Raw genomic sequence first — 9,656 nt, 5'->3', positions numbered from 1 at the left:
AGTCCCTTCATGGTCGTTCAACTCGTATTTGCCCTTGGAAAGCTTAGCGAGTCTTGTAAGGCGGGCCAGATTTGACCATACATCTTGGCGGTCCATTGAGCAGGCAACCTGCCATAGAGAGGATCTAAAGCTTGTTCTCATTCCCGTATCAAACTGTGAGCGAGTTTGCTCTCAAGAGACGTGTGTGCAATTGCACAGGATTTTAAGTAGAGAAGCCAGAACTCAGGGATACTTGTAACCCTGAATTCAGGAGCCAAAGGGGCATTTCCCCCCTAGGTTAGATGATTTCCTCAAGTCTTCTCGCCAATTGCTGAATATTCAGCTCATTTGCCCACCATCGAACTTCAAGAGCTTTCGAAATCAATATCTCTTCTAGACATTCTGAGCATTGCTTCTTGCTAGACATTGCTCTGATCCCAAGAAGAGGCGTTCCAAGGAAGCAGAACTGTTCAGCTAAGATAGGTAAAGTAAAGGGCCGCCCTGCCCAAAGAAATTGTTTTCAGATCCGAAGATGTACTTGTTTAAAACAAGATAAGGGTTACTTCGGAGGCACGATCAAAATCTAGGTGGAAGGCTTCGTCAGTGCAGACGTTACAGTTGCTCAAGAAGCTGATGTGGCAGGTACTTTGCTTGCTCTACATTTTCACATGGATAGGCTGAGTTGAGGGTCTATTCTCATCTGGTGTGTCCATCAGAAAGACCAGAAGAACCACTTCATACTGATGGCTGATGGTTGGTCAAACTCTCTGTTTAACGCTATTCTCTCAAAAATGAAGGAGTACCTGAGAGTGTACAGCTCTATTAGTAAATGAGCATTGATATCATGTAGGCTGAGTTCTAGAAACACCAGTGGGGTACTGCTGTCTCTAAATTTTTATGGTTTTGACTTGTGAGTTTTGAAATGGTGCTTCTTTCACAAAACGTGAGCACCACAGTAAGTGTGAGGGAAGTGAACAGACAGGCAAGGATCAGCAATCATGGCCCAAACTAAGTTGTTTGGAACGTCCTGAACAAAGCATATTTGCACATGCTACTCTAGCTTCTCACAGAAGGATGGAATTATACATCAGAAAGCAGTCCAGCATTCCTGCATGCAATCCCTCTGGAGATTTGTTTTGAGGTGGCTTGGTAAATAAACAGGTGTACATGTGTCAGACATCTAAAGCAAGTGTGCAGCTTGGCCGTGTGGCCTAATGGATAAGGCGTCTGACTTCGATCAGAGAGATTGGTTCAAGTCCCTTCATGGTCGTTCAATTCGTATTTTGCCTTGGAAAAGCTTAGCGAGTCTGTAAGGCGGGCCAGATTTGACCATACATCTCTGGCGGTCCTTGAGCAGGCAGAACGTCCATAGAGAGGATCTAAAGCTTGTTCTCATTCCGTATCAAACTGTGAGCGGAGTTGCTCTCAAGAGACGTGTGCAATTGCACAGGGATTTTAAGTAGAGAATCCAGAACTCAGGGATACTTTAACCCTGAATTCATGAGCCAAAAGGGGGCATTTCCCCCCCTAGGTTAGATGATTTCCTCAAGTCTCTCTGCAATTGCTGAATATTCAGCTCATTTGCCCACATCGAACTCAAGAGCTTTCGAAATCAAATACTCTTCTAGACATTCTGGAAGCATTGCTTCTTGCTAGACATTGCTCTTGATCCAAGAAGAGTTCCAAGGCAGAACTGTTCAGCATACTAAGATAGGTAAAGTAAAGGCCGCCCTGCTGCCCAAGAAATTGTTGTTTCAGATCGAAGGTGTACTTGTTTTAAAACAGATAAGGGTTACTTCGGAGAAGGCACGATCAAAATCTAGGTGGAAGGCTCGTCAGTGAGCAGACGTTACAGTTGCTCAAGAAGCTGATGTGGCAGGTACTTGCTTGCTCTACATTTTCACATGGTAGGCTGAGTTGAGGGTCTATTCTCATCTGGGTGTACCATCAGAAAGACCAGAAGAACCACTTCATACATAGGCTGATGGTTGGTCAAACTCTCTGTTTAACGCTATTCTCTCCAAAAATGAAGGAGTACCTGAAGTGTACAGCTCTAATTAGTAAATGATGCATTGATATCATGCAGGCTGATGTTCTAGAAACACCAGTGGGGTACTGCTGTCTCTAAATTTTTATGGTTTTGACTTGTGAGTTTTGTAATGGTGCTTCTTTCACAAAACGTGAGCACCACAGTAAGTGTGAGGGAAGTGAACAGACAGGCAAGGATCAGCAATCATGGCCCAAACTAAGTTGTTTGGAACGTCCTGAACAAAGCATATTTGCACATGCTACTCTAGCTCTTTCAGAAGGAATTATACATCAGAAAGCAGTCCAGCATTCCTGCATGCAATCCCTCTGGAGATTTGTTTGAGGTGGCTTGGTAAATAAACAGGTTTCATGTTCAGAAATCTAAAGCAAGTGTGCAGCTGACCGTGTGGCCTAATGGATAAGCGTCTGACTTCGGATCAGTAAGATTAAGGGTTCAAGTCCCTTCATGGTCGTTCAACTCGTATTTTGCCCTTGGAAAAGCTAGCGAGTCTTGTAAGGCGGCCAGATTTGACCATACATCTCTGGCGGTCCATTGAGCAGGCAGAACCTGCCATAGAGAGGATCTAAGCTTGTTCTCATTCCGTATCAAACTGTGAGCGGAGTTTGCTCTCAAGAGACGTGTGTGCAATTGCACAGGGATTTTAAGTAGAGAAGCCAGAACTCAGGGATACTTGTAACCCTGAATTCATGAGCCAAAAGGGGGCATTTCCCCCCTAGGTTAGATGATTTCCTCAAGTCTTCTCTGCAATTGCTGAACATAAGACATGTTACATATTTTGATGAAAACAAAAGGGTTGATAAAGGCTGGATTATCCCAGATGAGCCTTATCATCCAGAATATGAAACTAGAACCATAATAGACATGCCAGTGTATATAAATGCCATACCAAGGCAGATGTCTGAAAGCAACTCACCTGTATCTAACGAGGAACAGGCAGAGGAAGCAGACACAGAAAGGATCATTGAAGAAGACAGTACAGTTGGAGAAGGGGAATCAATTAGAGAAGGACTCTCAGATTTAGAGGATGCGGAAAGGTCAGACCAACCTGTTGTCAGACGCTCATCCAGGGAAAACAAAGGTGTTCCACCCCCAAGACTGTCTTACCTAACAAAGTCAGCAGAAGCTCAAGAGCCCTTAACATGGGACGAGATTGAGAAAATGCCAGCAGAAGAAGCTGCTGAATGGCATAAAGCTGCACAAGAAGAAATTGATGCATTGGATAAAAATAATACTTGGATTCTTACAAAATTACCTCCTGGCAAGAAAGCTATAGGATGCAAATGGGTATTCAAGTTAAAAAGGAATGCACAAGGAAAAGTGGAAAGGTATAAAGCCAGATTAGTCGCAAAGGGATATCTTCAAAAATATGGAGAAGATTTTGATGAAGTGTTTGCACCTGTAGTGAAACACACGACAATAAGAACACTTCTGAGCATTGCAGTCTCAAAAGGCATGCAAGTCAACCACATTGATGTGAAAACAGCGTTTCTTCATGGAGATATAACTGAAGACTTGTACATGGAACAGCCAACAGGTTTCATAAATACAAAACAAAGACAGCTAGTGTGTAAATTAAACAAAGGTCTTTATGGATTAAAGCAAAGTGCAAAATGTTGGAATGACAAATTGCATGAAATATTGACAAATTTGGGATTTAAGCAAGGTGAAGCAGATAAATGCTTGTACACTAGGTGCACAAATGGACAATATGCATACATTTTAGCTTTTGTTGATGATCTGCTCATTGCAAGCAAAAGTGAGCAAGAGTACAAGGACATTGTAAAGTGTTTAAACCTCAATGTTGAGATAAAAGAACTTGGTAATGTGTCATACTATCTTGGTATAGAAATTGAGAAACAAAATGATGGTTCTTATCTTCTAAGCCAGAAGCAGAAAATAAATGAGCTTATTGAAAGTTTAGGTATGCAAGATGCCCAAGTTGTAAGCACTCCCATGATCACTGATTTTCTGAAGGATGAAACAGTAAGAGAACCTTTACCAGATAACATCCAATATAGATCAGCCATAGGTAAGCTTTTATATCTAGCTACCACATACAGGGCTGATATAGCAAATGCAGTAGGAATTTTGAGCAGAAGGGTCAGCTCACCTACCAAATCAGATTGGACTGCAGTTAAAAGGATGGTAAGGTATTTAAAGGGTACCATTGATTGTAAATTAAAGATTTCAGCCAATAGTAATCCAAAACTAATATGTTACTGTGATTCAGATTGGGCATGGGATCATTCTGATTATAAATCCACAAGTGGATATGTGTTTATGTATGGAAATGTACAAATTTCATGGGCCAGTCATAAACAAAGTATTGTGAGTTTGTCTTCTACAGAAGCTGAATACGTGGCCGTATCGGAAGCGTGCAGAGAACTGATGTGGATTGAAAAACTTTTGCTGGATTTTGGAATAGCTGAACAGAGACCAATCCAGATAATGGAAGATAATCAGAGCTGCATCCGACTGTCACAGAATGACAAGGTTCAGTCACGCACCAAGCACATCGCAACGAAATACCACAACGTGCGAGAGTTGGCGAAAGAAGGGGTCATCAGTCTACACTATTGTCACACCAGTGAGATGACAGCTGACATCATGACCAAACCGTTACCCAGAGAACATTTTGTGAATCTGCGTATAAAGCTTGGACTTTGTATGAATAAATAATTGCATGACAGTTATGCATGAGAAGGGGTTTGTTGGAATGTAATTGTATTTTACATGCATTGCCTGTCACCTATTATTTCTCTGTGATTACTCTGTGACCTCTGATGTGAATTACTTAGAGAGGTCACAGCTATGTAACTTCCTGTGGGGGATAGATGCAGCACATGCAGCACATGGAGCACATGGAGCTCATGATCTCTCCTAACCTGAGAGGATCTATGGTGGTGTGAGCATCCATTACCATCTAAGCACATGGAAGGAGCTGATAATACAAATGTATAGTAATATGTATATATAAGCCTGTCTGATTATAATCTAACTACAAACTGTGAGTAAACAGATGTTTTGTTACTTCAACTTTAAAGTGACTCAGCAGTGAATTATTCAGGGGTGAATGAGAGAGAGATGAAGAAAGAAATTAACATTTCTAAAGCTGAAGCTGTGTGTACTAAAATCTGCTAATTATTTACTACAAATAATCCAACAGAATATTCAGCTCATTTGCCCACATCGAACTTCAAGAGCTTTTCGAAATCAAATATCTCTTCTAGACATTCTGGAAGCATTGCTTCTTGCTAGACATTGCTCTGATCCAAGAAGAGGCGTTCCAAGGAAGCAGAACTGTTCAGCTAAGATAGGTAAAGTAAACGGCAGCCCTAGCCGAAGAAATTGTTGTTTCAGATCCGAAGATGTACTTGTTTTAAAACAAGATAAGGGTTACTTCGGAGAAGGCACGATCAAAATCTAGGTGGAAGGCTTTGTCAGTGAGCAGACGTTACAGTTGCTCAAGAAGCTGATGTGGCAGGTACTTTGCTTGCTCTACATTTTCACATGGATAGGCTGAGTTGAGGGTCTATTCTCATCTGGTGTGTACCATCAGAAAGACCAGAAGAACCACTTCATACTGATGGCTGATGGTTGGTCAAACTCTCTGTTTAACGCTATTCTTCTCAAAAATGAAGGAGTACCTGAGAGTGTACAGCTCTAATTAGTAAATGATGCATTGATATCATGCAGGCTGATGTTCTAGAAACACCAGTGGGGTACTGCTGTCTCTAAATTTTATGGTTTTGACTTGTGAGTTTTGTAATGGTGCTTCTTTCACAAAACGTGAGCACCACAGTAAGTGTGAGGGAAGTGAACAGACAGGCAAGGATCAGCAATCATGGCCCAAACTAAGTTGTTTGGAACGTCCTGAACAAAGCATATTTGCACATGCTACTCTAGCTCTCCAGAAGGATGGAATTATACATCAGAAAGCAGTCCAGCATTCCTGCATGCAATCCCTCTGGAGATTTGTTTTGAGGTGGCTTGGTAAATATAACACAGGTGTACATGTGTCAGACATCTAAAGCAAGTGTGCAGCTTGACCGTGTGGCCTAATGGATAAGGCGTCTGACTTCGGATCAGAAGATTAAGGGTTCAAGTCCCTTCATGGTCTGTCAATTGTATTTTGCCCTTGGAAAAGCTTAGCGAGTCTTGTATGGCGGGCCAGATTTGATCATACATCTCTGGCCGGTCCATTGAGCAGGCAGAACCTGCCATAGAGAGGATCTAAAGCTTGTTCTCATTCCGTATCAAACTGTGAGCGGAGTTTGCTCTCAAGAGACGTGTGTGCAATTGCACAGGGATTTTAAGTAGAGAAGCCAGAACTCAGGGATACTTGTAACCCTGAATTCATGAGCCAAAAGGGGGCATTTCCCCCCCTAGGTTAGATGATTTCCTCAAGTCTTCTCTGCAATTGCTGAATATTCAGCTCATTTGCCCACATCGAACTTCAAGAGCTTTTCGAAATCAAATATCTCTTCTAGACATTCTGGAAGCATTGCTTCTTGCTAGACATTGCTCTGATCCAAGAAGAGGCGTTCCAAGGAAGCAGAACTGTTCAGCTAAGATAGGTAAAGTAAAGGGCCGCCCTGCTGCCGAAGAAATTGTTGTTTCAGATCCGAAGATGTACTTGTTTTAAAACAAGATAAGGGTTACTTCGGAGAAGGCACGATCAAAATCTAGATGGAAGGCTTCGTCAGTGAGCAGACGTTACAGTTGCTCAAGAAGCTGATGTGGCAGGTACTTTGCTTGCTCTACATTTTCACATGGATAGGCTGAGTTGAGGGTCTATTCTCATCTGGTGTGTACCATCAGAAAGACCAGAAGAACCACTTCATACTGATGGCTGATGGTTGGTCAAACTCTCTGTTTAACTCTATTCTTCTCAAAAATGAAGGAGTACCTGAGAGTGTACAGCTCTAATTAGTAAATGATGCATTGATATCATGCAGGCTGATGTTCTAGAAACACCAGTGGGGTACTGCTGTCTCTAAATTTTTATGGTTTTGACTTGTGAGTTTTGAAATGGTGCTTCTTTCACAAAACGTGAGCACCACAGTAAGTGTGAGGGAAGTGAACAGACAGGCAAGGATCAGCAATCATGGCCCAAACTAAGTTGTTTGGAACGTCCTGAACAAAGCATATTTGCACATGCTACTCTAGCTCTCCAGAAGGATGGAATTATACATCAGAAAGCAGTCCAGCATTCCTGCATGCAATCCCTCTGGAGATTTGTTTTGAGGTGGCTTGGTAAATATAATACAGGTGTACATGTGTCAGACATCTAAAGCAAGTGTGCAGCTTGACCGTGTGGCCTAATGGATAAGGCGTCTGACTTCGGATCAGAAGATTAAGGGTTCAAGTCCCTTCATGGTCGTTCAATTTGTATTTTGCCCTTGGAAAAGCTTAGCGAGTCTTGTAAGGCGGGCCAGATTTGACCATACATCTCTGGCGGTCCATTGAGCAGGCAGAACCTGCCATAGAGAGGATCTAAAGCTTGTTCTCATTCCGTATCAAACTGTGAGCGGAGTTTGCTCTCAAGAGACGTGTGTGCAATTGCACAGGGATTTTAAGTAGAGAAGCCAGAACTCAGGGATACTTGTAACCCTGAATTCATGAGCCAAAAGGGGGCATTTCCCCCCCTAGGTTAGATGATTTCCTCAAGTCTTCTCTGCAATTGCTGAATATTCAGCTCATTTGCCCACATCGAACTTCAAGAGCTTTTCGAAATCAAATACCTCTTCTAGACATTCTGGAAGCATTGCTTCTTGCTAGACATTGCTCTGATCCAAGAAGAGGCGTTCCAAGGAAGCAGAACTGTTCAGCTAAGATAGGTAAAGTAAACGGCCGCCCTGCTGCCGACGAAATTGTTGTTTCAGATCCGAAGATGTACTTGTTTTAAAACAAGATAAGGGTTACTTCGGAGAAGGCACGATCAAAATCTAGGTGGAAGGCTTCGTCAGTGAGCAGACGTTACAGTTGCTCAAGAAGCTGATGTGGCAGGTACTTTGCTTGCTCTACATTTTCACATGGATAGGCTGCGGAAGCTTCTAGGCTGAGTTGAGGATCTATTCTCATCTGGTGTGTACCATCAGAAAGACCAGAAGAACCACTTCATACTGATGGCTGATGGTTGGTCAAACTCTCTGTTTAACGCTATTCTTCTCAAAAATGAAGGAGTACCTGAGAGTGTACAGCTCTAATTAGTAAATGATGCATTGATATCATGCAGGCTGATGTTCTAGAAACACCAGTGGGGTACTGCTGTCTCTAAATTTTTATGGTTTTGACTTGTGAGTTTTGAAATGGTGCTTCTTTCACAAAACGTGAGCACCACAGTAAGTGTGAGGGAAGTGAACAGACAGGCAAGGATCAGCAATCATGGCCCAAACTAAGTTGTTTGGAACGTCCTGAACAAAGCATATTTGCACATGCTACTCTAGCTCTCCAGAGGGATGGAATTATACATCAGAAAGCAGTCCAGCATTCCTGCATGCAATCCCTCTGGAGATTTGTTTTGAGGTGGCTTGGTAAATATAACACAGGTGTACATGTGTCAGACATCTAAAGCAAGTGTGCAGCTTGGCCGTGTGGCCTAATGGATAAGGCGTCTGACTTCGGATCAGAAGATTAAGGGTTCAAGTCCCTTCATGGTCGTTCAATTTGTATTTTGCCCTTGGAAAAGCTTAGCGAGTCTTGTAAGGCGGGCCAGATTTGACCATACATCTCTGGCGGTCCATTGAGCAGGCAGAACGTGCCATAGAGAGGATCTAAAGCTTGTTCTCATTCCGTATCAAACTGTGAGCGGAGTTTGCTCTCAAGAGACGTGTGTGCAATTGCACAGGGATTTTAAGTAGAGAAGCCAGAACTCAGGGATACTTGTAACCCTGAATTCATGAGCCAAAAGGGGGCATTTCCCCCCCTAGGTTAGATGATTTCCTCAAGTCTTCTCTGCAATTGCTGAATATTCAGCTCATTTGCCCACATCGAACTTCAAGAGCTTTTCGAAATCAAATATCTCTTCTAGACATTCTGGAAGCATTGCTTCTTGCTAGACATTGCTCTGATCAAAGAAGAGGCATTCCAAGGAAGCAGAACTGTTCAGCTAAGATAGGTATAACATGGGCAGGCAGCACGCACTCTCGCCCCCCTCCCTCATCATTATCCCGTCGCCCCACAGACGATGCATGAGATAGGTTTTATCTTTGGGAAAATTTGGCCACAGCTTTATTGCAAACACATTAACAACAACACCTCTAGGAAGCACCCGAGCCTTAGGTATGATGCTGTAGATGCTCCGGCCCTCCGCCATGCTCTCCAGCTAGAGGGCCCATGTCTCCATTCAGCATTGCGGCCAGCCATGTCTCCGCCTCCAGCATGGCCGCACCTTCATCGGATTTTGGCACGTTGCTCCAGACCAGTGTTCCACCTGCCATGTAAACCAGCGAGGTGAATAGTCTGCCAGTGGTGAGTGCCCCAGTCTCTTGCTAGAAGGTCCGATCTTCCTTCTGTCCATTGTTCATGCACCTCCCAGTATTCCCAGGCTCGGGTGCCTCCGCTGCTGTGACAGCATTCATAATTGGCAAAGCCATGCATAACGGGTAACAGAGGTAAGTATATT

General features: G+C 43.1%; 3 non-coding genes across 3 annotated transcripts; all 3 read left to right on the top strand.

The window, feature by feature from the left end:
* The first annotated feature begins 6,076 nt into the window (after positions 1 to 6,076).
* On the top strand, positions 6,077 to 6,149 carry TRNAR-UCG. Its single transcript has one exon. It is a non-coding gene; the product is annotated as a tRNA-Arg (tRNA).
* A 1,190-nt stretch (positions 6,150 to 7,339) lies between these two features.
* Positions 7,340 to 7,412, top strand: TRNAR-UCG. Its single transcript has one exon. It is a non-coding gene; the product is annotated as a tRNA-Arg (tRNA).
* A 1,207-nt stretch (positions 7,413 to 8,619) lies between these two features.
* Positions 8,620 to 8,692, top strand: TRNAR-UCG. Its single transcript has one exon. It is a non-coding gene; the product is annotated as a tRNA-Arg (tRNA).
* Positions 8,693 to 9,656: the final 964 nt, after the last annotated feature.

The sequence above is a fragment of the Microcaecilia unicolor genome, chromosome 7 (assembly GCF_901765095.1).
Source record: "Microcaecilia unicolor chromosome 7, aMicUni1.1, whole genome shotgun sequence".
Lineage (NCBI taxonomy): Eukaryota > Metazoa > Chordata > Amphibia > Gymnophiona > Siphonopidae > Microcaecilia > Microcaecilia unicolor.
The sequence above is the reverse complement of the archived record's forward strand: the minus strand, read 5'-3'. Positions and strand labels throughout refer to the sequence as shown.